This window comes from Tamandua tetradactyla, chromosome 7 (assembly GCF_023851605.1).
Source record: "Tamandua tetradactyla isolate mTamTet1 chromosome 7, mTamTet1.pri, whole genome shotgun sequence".
In the NCBI taxonomy this organism is placed as follows: domain Eukaryota; kingdom Metazoa; phylum Chordata; class Mammalia; order Pilosa; family Myrmecophagidae; genus Tamandua; species Tamandua tetradactyla.
The window spans coordinates 98,387,222-98,405,129 of NC_135333.1; the positions used below are offsets into that span (position 1 = coordinate 98,387,222).

Sequence of the window (17,908 nt, forward strand, 5' to 3'; positions counted from 1 at the left end):
CCTCTGGCCCCTAAAAAAGACATGTTTTTCCCATATACAAAATACATTAATTTCATAACAATATCAGATATCCTTAAACCTTTCAGTAGCAATACAAACAAAGTATCAAGTTAGAGACAGTATAGAATCTCATCAAATCAGTTACAGGCATGGTCTGTCCTAAGGCAAAATTCTCTCCATTTACTCTGGACCTTTGAAAACTCATAACAAGTTATTTGCTGCCAACATATAAAGGAGGAACATTCGTAGGATACATGTACACATTTCCATAGGGAGGAAGGAACACAGGGGTCACTGGACCCATACAGTTTCGAAAACCTGCAGGGCAAAGTCCATTAGATTTCAAAGTCTGAGACTCATTTATCCTCAGGGCTTTAGAAAGTGGCAGTCCCACCCTTTCCAAATGCCTACGCCTGCCTCTCTCTGAATGCAACCTTGGGGGACATTGGGGAGACCACCTTTCTCTCGGCTCCACCCTCTCCAAGCATTGGAGCCGCACCCGGGCTCTCTGCCATCTCCGGGGCACACGCTCAGCCCCTCCATGTGGTGGCAGCCAGGCTCTCCCCCAACACCAAAAAACGTGCTTCGCCCTCTCCAAGGCCTGAGGCGGCATGACTCTTCCACTGCAATGAGGTGGAAGGCCCATTCTCTGCCTTTGGGGCAAACTCACCCTCTCCACGGGCTTGGGTGGGTCCACTCTCCTGGCCCGAGGCTTCCTGACTTCAGACCTCAGCCTCCACGGTTTTGCCTCTGCAGTTATTTTTCCTCCAATGTGTCCCTTCTCTGAACCCCTCAGTCCAGACTGGCAGCGGCTCTGTTTATACAGGTCCCACAGCACTCTCGTTGGCTTTCTATGCAGTAGCCTTGGATCATGCCCATCAGACATAAGGAGTTTCCACAAATCTTTCCTGGATAACTCCATGTCCGATCCTGGCTTTCTCTGAAATGTCTGACTGGTTTCACATTTGGTTAAATCCTCACACAGGGTTCTATTCTCTGGGATCTCCTCTCCTGGAAGCCCAGAATTTTCTAGGACATCAATTTCTGGTTTCTTTGTACCCAAGAGTTCACTTTTCAGCTTATCTCTTTCCTGTCGCATTTCACTATAAGCTGCAAGGAGAAACCAGGCTGCACTTTCCACATTTAATTTGGAGATCTCTTCTGCTAAATATCCAAGTTCATGGCTTTTAAAATCTGCCTTCCAGCCAAAGCCACTAGTCAATTTTGCCAGATTATCTGCCATTTTAAAACAAGGATCGCCTTCCTTCCAGTTTACAATAACACGTGCCTCATTTCTGTCTAAGGCCTCATCAGAGGCATCTTTAGAGTCCACATTTCTACCAACAGTCTCTTCAAAGCATTCTAGGCCTTCTCTATCAACCTTTTCACAACTCTTCCAGAATCTTCCCCATATCCATTTAAAAAGCTGTTCCAACATGTTTGGTATTTGCAAACTGCAGCAGCAGCACCCCACTCCTGGTACCAAAATCTGTTCTAGTTTGCTAGCTGCTGGAATGCAATATACCAGAAATGGAATGGCTTTTAACAAGGGGAATTTAATGAGTTGCTAGTTTACAGTTCTAAGGCCGAGAATTAAAACAAGTCTATAGAAAAGTCCAATCAAAGGCATCCAGGGAAAGATACCTTGGTTCAAGAAGGCCGATGAAGTTCAGGGTTTCTCTCTGATTTGGGAAGGCACATGGCGAACACAGTCAGGGCTTCTCTCTTGGCTGGAAGGGCACATGGCAGACACGGCGTCATCTGCTAGCTTTGTCTCCTGGCTTCCTATTTCATGAAGCTCCCCGGGAGGCGTTTTCCTTCTTCATCTCCAAAGGTCGCTGGCTGGTGGACTCTCTGCTTCGTGGTGCTGCAGCATTCTCTGCTCTCTCTGAATCTCTCTGAATCTCCAAAATGTTTCCTCTTTTATAGGACTTCAGAAACTAATCAAAACCCACTCAGATGGGTGGAGACATGTCATCCCCTAATCCAGTTTAACAACCGTTCTTAACTAAATCTCATCAACCAGGGAGATGATCCCATCACAGTCCCAAATACACAGTACTGAGTAGGGATTATTCTACCTTTAAGTAATGAGATTTATATTAAAACATGGCTTTCTTAGGGGGCATATATCCTTTCAAACCAGCACAGTGGGTATTATGAGGTAACAGTAGTATCAGTGCAACTTAAAATAAGTAGATTATTAATGATTATACTTGATATTGTTCTTAACTAAATAACTCAAGTGAAACTGTTGAAGTTTAGATTTGGAGAATGACAAAGAAATCTTTTCCTAATGCTTTTTGGGAGAATTAACATTCATGGAACAGTAGATTTACTTGTAAACTAGTTAGATTACAGACATCTAGCTAAGACATAGAGGGATTGAAAACTAGTTCAATATTTTAAAGTTTAATGTCCTACAAACAGCTAAACAAGTAATATGTGAACTACTTGATGATGCACTGCCAAGAGAAAATGTGAATTTTCCTTAATGAATAGTTAAGTACATTGTAATAAGTTCTACAATGGTTCACATGGAAAGGACACTAGGGGGTTACTAGAATGATGTGCGCTATAACCCAATGTTCTTACATACAGAAAATAACTGTCTACCAATAAATGCTCCAAAAACCATTTTTTATAGAAACAGTATTTGGTGACCACTGACTGGCTTTCAAAATACATGTTCTGTATTCTAGCACTGCATAAACTAGTGACAGTGATCTGGCTTCAAATTATCCCTGTAGAGGTTAGCATTAAGTGGCAAATTGTATAATGTGAAAGTTTTATGTATCTAGGGAAGAAAGCCATGTAATAAACTTGTAGCATATGCAAAATGTTGTTGGCCTTTATTCCACAAAAACAGAGTATTTTAGTATGAATTTGCTGAATGTAAAACCATGGACTTTTTTATACTATAGCCTAATTTATTGTTGTTGTTCTATGCTGTATGGTGGGGTCACATTTCATTCTTTTTCCATGTGAGTGTCCCGTTATCACAGCACCATTTGTTGAATTTTTTGTGTTTGGTTGGGTTTTTTGTTTGTTTGTTTGTTTTTTGGGAAGTGCAAGGACCGGGAATCAAACCCAGGTTTGCTGTATGGCACACGAGAATTCTACCACTGAACTACCCTTGTACCCATACTATAGTCTAATTTTAAAGGTCCAGATTAATTTGCTTTTAAAGTTTGCCCTTGTGCTAAAGTGTCAGTGTATGTATGTTATAACTGGCTTGGTTTTAAACTATTTTTCAAGGTAAATCCTAGCATAAGAAGTTTTACATTGTTAATTGAAAAGGATTTAAACTGCTAAAATACCTCCTGTTTTTAAGAGACGTGAAATGCAGTATGCGACTTTTTTTTTAATTAAACCCAAAGATGAACATTAAAGGGTCCCTCTAACTTTAAAGATCCATTTTGACTTACACCTATTTTTGTAACCTATGATACTACTATAATTTATTGCACGATGCCAGTGTATTTTCTTTTCTGTCATAAGTACAACCCAGGGAACCACTTACACAAATAGTAACATGTTTGACCTTTCTTAAGGATAAATGCTAAACAGTTAACCCAATAGTGAGTTTAAATGTGTGTAGGGGGGTTAGATTAAAAATGATTATAAATACCCTATTTTCTAACTTTGCAGCTCTTTTTTGATATTTATAAGCAGAATGGATAAGACATATTTCTCCAAATAAATGCAGATGAAATACTTTGCCCCAAGTCTAATACTGATCTCCTAATGATAAATTTATATAGTACTTAATATACCTATATGAATTTGAAGCATGAAATTACAAATAATTTTTCCCTCTCCCCCCAAAAAAAATCTGGATAATGTAAGGTATGAGTGAGAAGGAGGTCAGGGGCCTGGCATCAGTGAGAAGTCTGTCTAAAGTTTAGTCAAACTAAAGGGAAGTTAAGGTCAACTCGGTCAATACTTACTATAAAAATCATGGGATATTTATCTGAAATTCAAATTTAACTGGCCATCCTGGATTTTATCTGGCAACTCTCCATTTAATTGTCCACATCTAACTGGTCAGCAGAACTAGTCACACGTAGTCAGTGTTTCATCCATTAATAAGTCTCACTTAATGATTCTTTGTCTTGTCCTCCATCAGTGATAAAGACAATGTTCTGAGGAATATTTATAAATTCAATTACAATCTATCATTTGAGATACATAGCAGAATAAATGCACAAGAAGGATGGGCATTCCTGAACTCCATTAATAAAATCTAGTAAGGAGAAAACTATTTTGTGGAATTGAAGACAATTCACTACAAATGTAATAAAATAAGTCCTATTACTACTCTTACCAAAAAATAAGGAAATAAAAACTTGGTAAGTACTCTAAGCTAGGTATATTTTAAGAAGTTGCCTTTTAAACAAAGATATCAATAAAAGTTTCCCAAAACTTCAGTTGCAATTTTGCCCCATGCTGAGATGACATTTTATCTTGAGCAGTGAAACGGGCATCCCACATCATATCTGACTTTGCTGAACAACCACACACAAACATTCATCATTTCTCAGTTTTTAAAATGGATAAAAATTAGCATGATTTTTTTATTGAAGAAAAAGCAATTTTGGCTTTGGGACTTAACATTAACATCAAGTAATATTTCGCTCTAAGTGGTGAACATTTCCCAAAGGAATCAAATTTCCCAAGTAAATGTCAAGTATGCTCTCTAAAGCACTATTAATCAAATTATATAATTAAATATATGCTATACTTTGATATATTGAATACTGGACCATTTTAAAAACCAAGACTTTACTTCTTTAGAATATGAATGAGTTAATCAGTATGAGTGCAAAGTAACCAGAAAAATTTTGGAATGAATTACTGTAAATGTTCTCATTGCTTTGAAGGGGTAGCAGTAACATAACTCTTCATTTTTATATATGGGACCATGTTGCTGAATTGACCAGGAATATTGGAAGATTTCAGTGAGACACTCATCAGCAAGTAGGCTAGGATGTTAACCATTGCAGGAGTTATAATCTCCATAATTTACTTTTAAGTACTTGAGCACAATGTCATATCTTGCATGTGTCTTAATCAGGAATTCATACTTCTCTTCTTGAAAAAAATTTTATATGAAATTTTCATATAAAACGGAAACTACCTAAATTTAAGAATCAAAAACACAATTGTATTATAAGAATTATTTTGTAATAATTCTTGGATAGGCTCATTGGCGTTAATAGGCATCTCTTTCAAAAGGTAACCCTCCCTTTGGTGGGGCTGCCACATTTATAGATTAAATTTTATTAGTTATATCACACTTATGCTTCAGACATCAATATTTCTTGATCATATAAAAAAACGAAATGGGCTCTTCTACATTTTGTGTTGTGGTAAACCACAAGAATGAACAGTTCTAAGGTCAATATTGAGTACTGACTTAAAGCAGTTAATCAGTTTCTGTGACACAGAGGGATACCTACCCAGCAAAGATTTTGTGCTTCCCTTTCACAGTGGAGAGGGTATTGGAGGCAACTTCCTGGTCAGAGATTACATTTTCTAGCCCCCTGACATCTGAGTGGGGCCATATAACTGAATTTTGGCCAGTGGATACAGACAGAATAATGTTTGGCACTACCAGGCCAAGCCCTAAAAACCTCACACAGGTTCTGCCTTCTACTTGCTGGATGAAGACACCAAGAGCAACTTTGAAAGCCACCTGCTCTAAGACCCTGCATGCCTCAGTGACTGGAGCAGGAGCCTCCCCGATTTCCAACTACCATTTGTACTTTACATGAGTCAGAAACAAATGTCTATGGTGTTAACTCACAGATTTCTAGGTTAATCTGCTACATCAGTTAGTGTTACCCTTAACTCACACAAGTTCCTTTTAGAAAATAATAGTGGCTGCCTAAGAATGAGCTACTGCTCTACAACCTTGCCACAAGGTTATAAAGGAAAGCAAATCTCAGACCAAATTCTGCCATACTTATTAAATCAACACTCCTTAGCAAACAGGAACAAAACAGTTCATACAGCCTGTTTTTTAAACTCAAGGGAGTCCCACATCTCTGCTGACTCTGTAAATTTTACAACCACCTCCTTTCATGAAAGTTTTACTTACGGCACTCACAAAAATACAAAGATTCTTTTGCCTTAGAATCAGCATCAGATAAAAAGAAATCCTTCTGCGTCAATGACTAAACCCAGGACTATTTAGAACTCAAACTTCCTAAAGGTCTAGGTTACAGGGGTTGCTACATTATTACTCTCTGCTCATGCATGAATATTTCTAAATATTTTAGCCAATCCTCATATCTTGAATACATTTAATTCTATAACATTTTATCTTGCAAATTATCAACTCATCAATTTCACCACCAACATCCCATTCCTGAGATTGGTAAACTAATTAGTAAGGCCTCAAACATTGGTTAAGTTAGAGATTATAGACTTGCTTGAGCCACTACCTTTGAAGTGTTTCCTTTCCTACATCATGTTAACTGATTAACCTGGACTGAGACTTCACATTTTGAATGGATTGTAGTTTAATCTAAATATTCCGCACATTATATCCGCTGCATAAGTGTAAAATTTCTAAGCAAATTGCTGGTACCCTAATGGCAATATTACTGAGTCCGCAGTAGAGTATAAGTCTGGGTTCAATGCCTGCCATAGACGCTCCTCCAGCACATTTGTAAGTACCTTATCATAGCACTATGAAGCTATACTACAATGTTGAATGATTTCTTCTCCATACTAGACTGGAAGGAAGGTGAACACCATGTCTATGTTGTCACTCTTGTTGACTAACTCCTGACATTTAGCAGGAATTACATGGCTGAATTTTTTCAAGAAATTTCTGTGAACTGTAATAGTGCAGGAATGTGTTCCTACTAAGAAAGGGAGAAGTTAGGGACATGGGTACATAATTTTGCCAAAAATATTTTTTTCCTGTAGTTATTCTTCTTAAAGGGGATAGAATACAAGCCCACAGACTAACCAAGGTAAACGTTCAATAAATACCTAATGAAAGAATGAGTGTGCAAGTATACCTGCTGTTATTTTCCCATAGCGCTCTATTTTAACTTTTATTGAAATTAAGTTGCAAGTTTTACTCATAGAACACTTAAGTGTGCCATAAAATAATCAAGGTGGTATAGCATTGGTCTCTTGTCTTGAAATTCTCACATCTGTAGTCTAGGGTCTCCATTACTCCCCTCATCTTCTAAGCACCTTTTCACGAGAGCCGAAGTCACTTCCCTATCCCCTACAGTCCATTTGCAGGCCATGAGGAGCTAGAAGTATAGCCTCAGGCTCATATATTTAGCCTCTTTCCTCCTCCAATCTGCAATCTCACTCCATTAATATTAGATGTAGTGCTGAGCCAAATGCACAAATTCTCCTGTAGAGAGACCCCCCTCAGGCTGTGCCAAGGAAAATGTTTCATAAGTTTCATTTCAAAATGTTTAAGCTAAGTGGTCCCAATTTTCTCATACCTACTTGGAGTTTCAAGCACATCAAACACATATAAAGTTGAACCTTAGAGAGGAAAAAATGAAAACATAAGATGTACCCTACTTTCCTTCTCATTTATTTGCTGGAAAAGGAAGGTTGTTTCTGTCACTATGATACCCTGGGTTTTCCTGCTCTGAAATTCTTTCTGAATACAATTTTCTCCCCTACTCATTTTTGGCACCAAGAGAAATTTTGAAAAACTTGAAATGCTCAAAACATTACCGAGCATCCTTTTAAAGGAAAGCTGGATGGACCTTTGGGGTTTTCTGATTCTGCAGGGATCTGTACATTTGCCTATGCCCTTGACTTTGACTATCTTAGAATTCTATAACTGTTAGTAATTATTCTTGGCCCATAGAATTACAATTAGATTTTGTCCCATTTTATTTCTATTTTAAATTGAAAATTATTCCCAACATTATATGTTATTATACTATGGGCCATCATAAATTTTGCATCTACTAGTGTATAGGGTTGAATAGTGTCCCCCAACAGTTCATTTCTATGTGAAACCTGTGAACGTGATATTATTTGGAAATAAAGTCTTCCCAGATTTAATCAAGTTAAGATGAAGTCATACTGTATTAGGGTAGGCCCTAAATCCAATGTGACAGGTGTTCTTATAAAAACAGGAAAACCTGGACATAGAAACACAGACTCACAGAGAGGGAATACCATATGAAGACAAAGACAGATAGGAAGAGTGCTATGTGCCAGGAGAGGCAGAGATTACAGTGATGAGTTTACAAGCCAAGGAATGTCTAGGATTGCTGCAAATTACCAGAAGCTAGAAGAAGCAAGGAAAGATTCTTCTTCCCTAAATCCTTCAGAGATAGCTCTACCCAAAACTTTACAGGACTTCTGGCCTCCAGAACTCAGAGAACAAACCTGTGTCATTTTAAGTCATCCAGGTTATGACAGTTTATATGACAGCCCAAGGAAACTAATATTTTGTACTATGGTGCTAGAAATTCAATCGTATAACCCAAAAAGACATGTTCAAGTATTAATCCATATCCCTATTTTGTGAACCCACTTTTAAATATCTTTGAATATGTTACTGTGAGACAGGGTGTGGAGTCATGTAAATATGATCTTTGAAGATCCTATTTAGGTGTGTCCAAGCTGAATCGGGTGGGCCTTAATCCACATGGCTGGAGGCCTTCTAAAAGAGGAAATTCAAGCAACTAAGCAGGGGAAACCAGAAACCAGAAGAAGAAGCTCGAGGCCAGAAAGGAGAAAGAGACTGACATGTGATGGAAGATTGCCATCACCAAAAGCTACCAATTCTGAGAAAAAGAATGGCCTTGTCAACATTTTGACTTTGGCTGCCTAGTCTTCAAAATAATGAGAAACTAAACCTTTGCAGTTTAAGCTAACCCATCATATGGTATCTGTCATAAAAATTCTGGCAAACTAAGACTTGTAGGATATTATATAGGTTTTGTATCTATTAGCAAATTTATTTCAGTGTTCCTGATTACCTGCATGTTTCTGTTCTTCAGATTATCCTTTCAAACAGTTATAATACCTTACTGTTTTCCTAAAAAGTTAACAAGTTAAATGAGCCAGTAAGTCTTTAAACATCTTTGACAAGTGCTCATTTATATCTATATGAAAGTTATGATTTCACCTTTTGAAAATTTTGAGTTCTTTTTTCACATGGGCAGGCACCAGGAATTGAACCTGGGTCCTCGGACATGGCAGGCAAGCACTCTTACCTACTGAGCCAACATGGCCCACCCTCACCTTTTGAAAATTTTATTTCAGTACCATCACTCACCTTGTTACATAGGTCAGCATTCTTGGTGTCATTTCTTTTTCTCAAACACCAAAATTCAGTGAGCCACCAAAACCAATCAATTCTGTATCCACAGTAGGTGTTCAGGTACATTTGTGACCTTTTCATCATTACTTCCATTTTGTTAATTCTAGGCTTCATCTTCTATTTTATTTATGTCTATCTTCCCAACTCCAATCTTTCTTTTACAAATCTAAGTTTCTCAAAAGTACTGGAGAGATCAATTTAACATTCAAATTAGATTTGACTACTCCCCTGCTTAAAACATTTCATTGTTTCCCCACTGTCCCAAGGGAAGCAAGATGTTGGAGGAAAGATCACAAAACTCCCTGATCTGCTTCCTTACCTCCCTCTAGAGATTTTTTCACTAATGAGATCTGTAAAACTGAATAACTTTCATTTCTCTGGGAACAAATCCCTAAACTTTCCCAAGCATGGCTTTTACCACATTCTGTTTCAATTAACTGTTTTATTTGTCTAGGTCTCCCATGAGGCTGAAAACTTCAGACATTGGGAACTGGGTCCACATTTGTATTAGTTTTCTATTGTATATAATAAATTACCACAAACGTGGCAGCTTAAAACATACACACTTATTATCTCAACATTTTTCTGCGTCAAGTATCTTGGCATGACTTAAAAGGTCCTCTGCTTAGGGTATAACAAGGCTGCAATCAAGGTATCAGTTGGGCTGCATTCTTATTTAAAAGTTCAAGTAGGAAAGGATCGACTTCTACCATCCCTCAGGTTGCTCACAGAATTGATTTCATTATAGCTGTAGGACTCATGGCATCTTGGTTCTTCAAAACCAGCAAAAAATAGTGTCTAGATTGAGTTGCAAGAAAATGGAGTTTTATGTAATATGCATAATGCAATCACTGGAGTGATCATCCATCGCCATATTCTACTGATTAGTATCAAGTTCTTTAATGGGGACTGATTTTTCTAGGCCAGCTTTTGGTTGATTATGTGAGGGAGGTATGCTAGAAGGAAGCTGCGTCAGAGAGTAGCTTGCATTTTGTTTGTGTTTCCAAATATTTTCCTTCAATACTCTCCCCAAGGCTTACTCAGCACACAGCTAACAGTCTCCCTTTGTCTAAGTGAAGCCCCTTCCTTAGGAGATGTGTGTGTGTGCGTTTTGATTTAGCAGTTGACCCCCATCACTAGCTACACCACCTAATTTTTCTTCTACAAACTATAACATCAACAGTTCAATTTTTGCAAAAAAGGATCCGATTATATACTTTCTCATTCATCTTCCTTATCAGTCAATCTGTAGAGTGATGCTGTTACAGTTTTCTAAGGCTTCCAAAATGCAATATACCAGAAAGGGGTTGACATTTAACAATGGGGATTTATTAAGTTACAAGTTTCAATTCTAAGGTCATGGAAATAAACAAATGAAGGCATCAACAAGAGGATATCTTCACTCAAGAAAGGTCACAGGCATCTGGTATTCCTCTGTCACATGGAAAGACAACTGTGATGTCTGCTGATCCTTCTCTCCAAAATGTCTCTAGTCTTCTGTGGGTCCTTGCTTGATTCTCATGGGGCATTTCTTTCTCTGCCTCCAAAAGTCTCTCAATAAAGGATTAAGAGTGACCTTGAATTGAATGGGTCATATCTCCATGGAAGATCAAAAGGTCCACCCAAACAAAAGGTCCTACCCACAATAGGTTTGCACTCACAAGAAGGGCTTATGTACTCCACTTTTCTGGAGTACATAACAGTTTCAAACAAGCATAGATGACAAATTGAGTTCATGTAATATTCTGACAATTTTCTCATTTCTAGGATCTGAGTGTTTCAAAGGAAGTGTTGTTGATGCATTCCCTGAGTTTATGCAAACAACTTTTAAACATCTGCTGAGATACAATTTCTACTCTCAGCCACCTGCCTCAATACAGCTGCATTAGGAAGTCCTTCTCATAAATTTTGGTTGAATCCAATTATTAGAGCAGCAAAGCATACCTTTACTCCATTTTTCTTTAATTGGAAGTCATTCCAAGGATTTTTCTAAAACATGTTGTTACCCTGTTTAAAATGTGATCAGTTTGTCCTAAGTCTCACAACAACCCTTTCACGAGATCTGATCACTATCCTTTCTACTCCCCAATAGAGATCCTAGCTCCAAACATATAGGATGTCTTTTAATTAATTTATTTATATTCCACTTCCTTTCTTTCTTTCTTTCTCTTTCTCTCTCTCTCTCTCTCTCTCTCTCTCTCTCCCTCCCTCCCTCCCTCCCTCCCTCCCTCCCTCTCGTTCTTTCTTTCTTTCTTTCTTTCTTTCTTTCTTTCTTTCTTTCTTTCTTTCTTTCTTTCTTTCTTTCTGTCTTTCTGTCTTTCTTTCTTTCTTTCTTTCTTTCTTTCTTTCTTTCTTTCTTTCTTTCTTTCTTTCTTTCTTTCTTTGCATGGGCAGGCAGCTGGAATTGGACCTGGGTCTCCAGCATGGCAGGCAAGAATTCTGCCCCTGAGTCACCAACTCACCACCCTCCATTTTCATTTTAAATAGATATTTGAAAGTATAAAACTACGTTCCAAACCCAAATAAGTCATGTTATTCCCACTTCACTGCCTATATAGATGCGGAATACCTCTTTCTTACCCTGCAAAATAGATTACTTCCAGATTCAGCTCAGGTCTCCTTAGCTCGGGTTAATATATCTTAAAAATAATATTCCAGAGGGTGACATCATCAACATGATGATGTGAACAGCTACTGAAAACCTCTCCCCAGAGATTAAGCCAAAAATAAAGGACAATTGTCACTTGTTCAGAATTCTGGAGGAAGGTATACACAAATGCTGAATTAAAAAAAGAGAAAAATATCAGCCAGGAAACTTCCATCCCAGACAGGCCAGTCCTTTCCCCTCCTCCTCATTTGGTCCCACCCAGCTCATGAAGTTACCAAAGGCAGCAGCCGAGATGTCTCCTACCTTCTACTGGGGATACAGATTATAAAATCCCTCACAGCAGTGAGACAGATCACTGCCTATATCCAGATGTAGAGCCCCAAGCCCACAGGGACCACAGCAGGACTTAAGCTGCTGGAAAGGGTGGAATACAAAAGGACAGCAAGGAAGAGCTTCCAACATGGAAGTTCAGGGAGGGAACCACAAAATCTTCCCTAAAAACAGGAAGTTGTCAGGGAGAAACTACTCAACTCAACTATTTGGAGACCCAGATGACAGGGGATAACATTTCAAAGTCCAGGTCAGTAAGGGATGAAAAGTCCATGAAAACATGGACAGAGACTGTGTTTCTAGCCGTTTCGTCCTGGTATCTATTCCCCTACCCTTGAGGGAAACAGCAGTTGTAGACCTGATCCTTGCCTTGGGGATAGCTGCAGACTGGGATAGCTAGGGAATGCTCTGCCACAAGTAAAGTAGGAAACAGCCCCAAATTGGGCAGATTTTGGCTGGTGACTTGAGGGTACAGGAACCCTACATTATAGCCCCACCCAGTCAGACAATACCAGGGTTCCAGGAGGTAAACAAATTCTGAGGACGATTAAGTCACTGAACAGTGCCATCTGCTGAGCAGGAAGGAAAGTGCAGGGGAAAGGCAGGGCTTTTCAGAGCCTCTCGAGACCCTATTCCAGGCCCATTAGAACTGGTTTATACCCCTTGCATGGGTACCCAGCCCTGTTTTGGCTGAGAAATATGGACAAATTAACTGTCAAAGCAGTGCCTTAATATAACACTAAATTATTAAACCCTTAAACAAGAGAGAGGAATCAACATGCACAGTAGACCCATCAAGATAATCAGATGACCAAATATCAGCAAAAAAATCACAAAGCATACTAAAACTCAAGAAGAAATAGCCCAGTTGAAGGAACAGATTAAAAAAGTTAGAGGGGATATAGTATCTGGAACAACTAATCAAAGATATGCAAACAAAACTGAATTGATTCAAAGAAATAAAGGAAAATCTGTACAAAGAGATAAACAATATTAATAAGACACCAGAAAAGCATAAAGAATTTGAAATATAGAGAAAAATAACAGATATTACAGAAATAAAACAACACTGTAGATGAAATTAAAAATATACTGAGGATACACAACAGCAGATTTGAAAAGGCAGAAGAATAAGCAACCTAGAAGACAAATCAACCAAACTTGAACAAAGGAAGAATGGAGGAAAAAAATGAAAAATTTTGAGCAAGGTCTCAGGAAAATGACTGACAATACAAAGCACACAACTATAGGCATCATGGGTGTCCCAGAAGGAGAAGAGAAAGGAAAAGGGCCAGGAAGAATACTCAAAGAAATAATGCCTGAAAATATTTCAATCTTTATAAAAGACAAAAATATGTAAATCCAAGAAGCCCAACATACTATAAACAAAATAAATCCAAATAGATACACTCCAAGACACATAGTAATCAGACTGTCAATGCCAAAGAGAAGGAGAAAAACTCTGAAAGCAGCAAGAGAAAAGCAATCCACTACATACAAGAGAAGCCAAATAAGACTACATGCTGACTTCTCATCAGAAACAATGGAGGTGAGAAGGCAGTGGTACAATACATTAAAGATACTGAAAGAAAAGAATTGCCAAGCAAGAATTCTCCATCCATCTAAGCTGTTCTTAGAAATGAATAAAAGTTTAAAATATGCACAGATAAATAGTTCTTTAATAAGAAACCAGCCCTACAAAAACTATTAAATAGGGTCCTGCTGGTTGAGAAGACCTGAGAGAAAGAGGTCTAGAGGAAGGTACAGAATTGAAGAATATTAGTAAGGGTAACTTTAAGGGTAAAAAGAAAGAAAAAAAACAGATATGACGAATAAAAACCAAATTATAAAATGACTGAACCAAGAAATGCCTTTACAGAATAACTTTGAATGTTAAGGGATTAAACTTCCCAATCAAAAGACAAAGAATGGATTAGAAAATATGATTCCTCTATAGGCTATTTTCAAGAGACTCATCTTAGGTTGAAAATGAAAGGATGGAAAAAGATATTCCACACAGGTATTAACCAAAAGAAAGTTAGGGTAGCTATAACACCAGATGAAACAGACTTTAAATGTAAAAATATTATGAGATAAAGGTACTATATGGTAACAAAAGGTTCAATTCAACAAGTAGAAATAATAATCATAAATATCTAAGCTCTTAAACAAGGTGCCCTAAAGCACATGAGGCAAACACAGAAAAAAACTGTAGGGAATGATAGGCAACTTTACCATAAAAGTTGGAGATTTCAACACACCACTCTCTGCAATAGATAGAACTAAACAGAGAATCAATAAAGAAACAGAGAACCTAAACAAAATGCTTAATGGATTTAGACCTAAAAAAAAAAAAAAGCTAAATGAATTAGACCTAACATAAAAAAACACTGCATCCCAGAACAGCGGGATACACACTCTTCTCAAGTGTTCATGGAACATTCTCAAGGATAGACCATATGCTGGGGCACAAAACAGATCTTAATATATTTCAAAAGACTGAAATTATACAAAGTACTTTCTCTGAGTATAACAGAATGAAGCTAGAATTCAGTAACAAATGGAGAATTAGAAAATAAACAAATATGTGGAGGTTAAACTCTTAATCAGTGGGTCAAAGAAGAAATTGCATCAGTAAATATCTCCAGACAAGTAGGAACAAGAACACAATGTATGAAAACTTACCGAATGCTCTGAAGGCAGTGCTGAGCAGGAAATTTATAGCCCTCAACACCTACATTAAAAAGGAGGAAAGAGAAGTTAGCTCTGGAGGGGGCTGACATCCAGAGGCAAGCAGGCCAGGAAGGCGGACTTAGGCTAGATGACTCATTCTTTGCCCCGCTTCCTTCTGACCTCCAATGCAGTCACCCAAGAACAGGGGGTGTTAGAAACCGTAGCAGGGATTTGCAAGCCCTGGTTACAAAAGCTGAAGAATTGAGAGGCGAGAGCCGGAGACAGTCCACCTAGTGCAAACAGCCTAACGTGCCCCTTTCCGACAGAGGCCCAGAGCCCTCAGGAGTACACAGACAGGGAGATGGGGACAAGGAAATAAGCCAACCCTCATTCCTTGAATGCACTACCCTCATGCACACTGCCCCATGCAGTAACCCACGATTTACCCTACACCCCACGCAGCGCCCCGCAATTTACCCCACACCCCATGCACCTAAACCCTATCACCAGACACCCCCACAGTGCTCGAAGTGCCCCTATCTCCCAACCCTCTGCCGTATCCCCGCACCATGCCCCCTGCTTGCTTCAGCCTGACGCACCTCTCCCGCGCAGGCGCACATCTTGCCCTGGCCCTCGTGAAACTCATGCACCTGCTCCCAGCCCTTCGACCTCCATCTCCCCCTTTCTGCCATCTATAAGTCACCTGTGTATCGGGGCTGCAGGGCTCACCTTCATATTCAGGCTACACCACCCCCAGTCCGCACAGTTAGAAAAGCCCTCCCCCCGCCCACCCCTGAGCTCTGCACACTGGTACATTAGCATATAGCCCTCCCAGACCCACATATGCTCACCCTGCATCCCTACCACACCCACCAGCTCTGACGAACCACTGACCTGCACATCTGGGCCACAACCACACACAGTCCACACAGTGGCAGCCCTAGCCCACTGCCCCTGAGCTCTGTACACACGCATGCCAGGGCCCCACCACACGGACTTCTGCATGTGCAAAGCCACATTCCCTCTGTCGGGTGCCCATGCATCCAAGCACCAACCTCTTAATCCCTACAACCCAATCCCTGCCCCCCACACATGCATGCCCTTGCCTTACCCCCAGCACAAGCGCCTGGCTCCCACACCTGGCAGGTGCACACGTACACATCTGTGTTACACAGCCCCCATCCTGCACAGGCATGCACCCCTACCCCAATCCCCCACATCTGCACACCTGCGTCAGGGTTCTGCCCACCCAACATCACCTACCCCTAACCCACATCCCACAACCCCCGTGACCTATGTCCTGCCTCCACACATTTGCACATCTGCATTCCGGGCCCCCTGAACCCGTACAAGGAAACACCCATGCCCTACCCTCCTTGTGCCCTAACCTCTATAACACCTACTCCACATTCTGATACCGATGACCCCCCACTCCACATGCCCACCCACACCCTGTCTGTGCATCAGCCCTCGTGCATCTGCACCATACCCTCATATACCTCCTGCCGCGCCCTATGTCTGTGTCCCTCATGCTGCACCCTGCTCCTGCTCTCCAAAGACTGCCTGAGCTGCACCTGTCCCACGGACCTCGCACCACACCTCCACAACCCAACCCCGCATCTCATGCTCATAGGCACTAGCGTAGCATCTCCAACCTGTGCTATAATGTACTGTAACCCATCACCACACTTTTCTGTGTATAGGTCTTTTTTATCCTTGGTTAAATTTATTCCTAAATATTTTATTATTTTGGTTGCTATTGTAAATGGATTTCTTTTTCTTGATTTCCTCCTCAAATTGCTCATTACAAGTGTATAGAAACACTATTGATTTTTGGGTGCTGATCTTGTATCCTGCTGCTTTGCTCACACATTTATTCACTCTAATAGTGGATTTTTCAGGATTTTTGACATATAGTACCATATCATCTGCAAACAGTGCAAGTTTTACTTTTTCCTTTCCAATTTGGGCGCCTTTTATTTCTTTTTCTTCTCTAACTGCTCTGGCTAGAACTTCCAGCATAATGTTGAACCACAATGGTGACAGTGGATATCTTGTCTTACTCCTGCTCTTAGAGAGAAAGCTTGTCAGTCTTTCCCCTTTGAGGATGATGTTAGCTGTGGGTTTTCCATGTATTCCCTTTATCATGTTGAAGAATTCCCTTCTATTCCTATCTTCTGAAGTGTTTTCATCAAGAAAGGATGTTAATCTTGTCAAATGCCTTTTCTGCATAAATCGAGATGATCATGTAGTTTTCCTGCTCTGATTTATTGATACAGTATTACATTAATTGATTTTCTTATGTTGAACAATCCTTGTATACCTGGAATAAATCCCACTTGGTCACAGTGTATAATTCTTTTAATGTGCTGCTGGATTTGATTTGCAAGAATCTTGTTGAGGATTTTTGCATCTATATTCATTAGAGAAATTGGTCAGTAATTTTCTTTTCTTGTAGTATCTTTGTCTGGCTTTGGTATGAAGGTGATGTTGGCTTCATAGGATTAGGTAGGCAGCTTTCCCTCCTCTTCAATCATTTTGAAGAGTTTGAGCAGGATTGGCACAAGTTCTTTCTTGAATGCTTGGTAGAATTTATATATGAAGCCATCTGGTCCCGGATTTTTCTGTCTGGGGAGCTACTTGATGACTGATTCAATCACTTTACTTGTGATTGGTTTGTTGAGGTCGTCTATTTCTTCTTGAGTCAATGGTGGCTGCTCATCCCTTTTCACTGTCCATTTTATCTATGTTGTCTAGTTGTTCATAGTATCCTCTCATTATCTACTTTATTTCTGTGGGGTCAGTGGTTATGTCTCCTCTTACATTTCTGATTTTATTTATTTGCATCCTCTCTTTTTCATTTTGTCAACCTAGCTAAGGGTCCATCAGTTTTATCAATTTTCTCAAAGAACCGACTTCTGGCTTTGTTAATTTTCTGGACTGTTTTCATGTTCTCAACTTCATTTATTTCT

General features: G+C 39.5%; 1 protein-coding gene across 9 annotated transcripts in view; it reads right to left on the minus strand.

The window, feature by feature from the left end:
• Positions 1-17,908, minus strand: part of LOC143691680 (sucrase-isomaltase, intestinal-like) — a 258,152-nt gene that overhangs the window by 206,190 nt on the left and 34,054 nt on the right. The window lies entirely within an intron of this gene.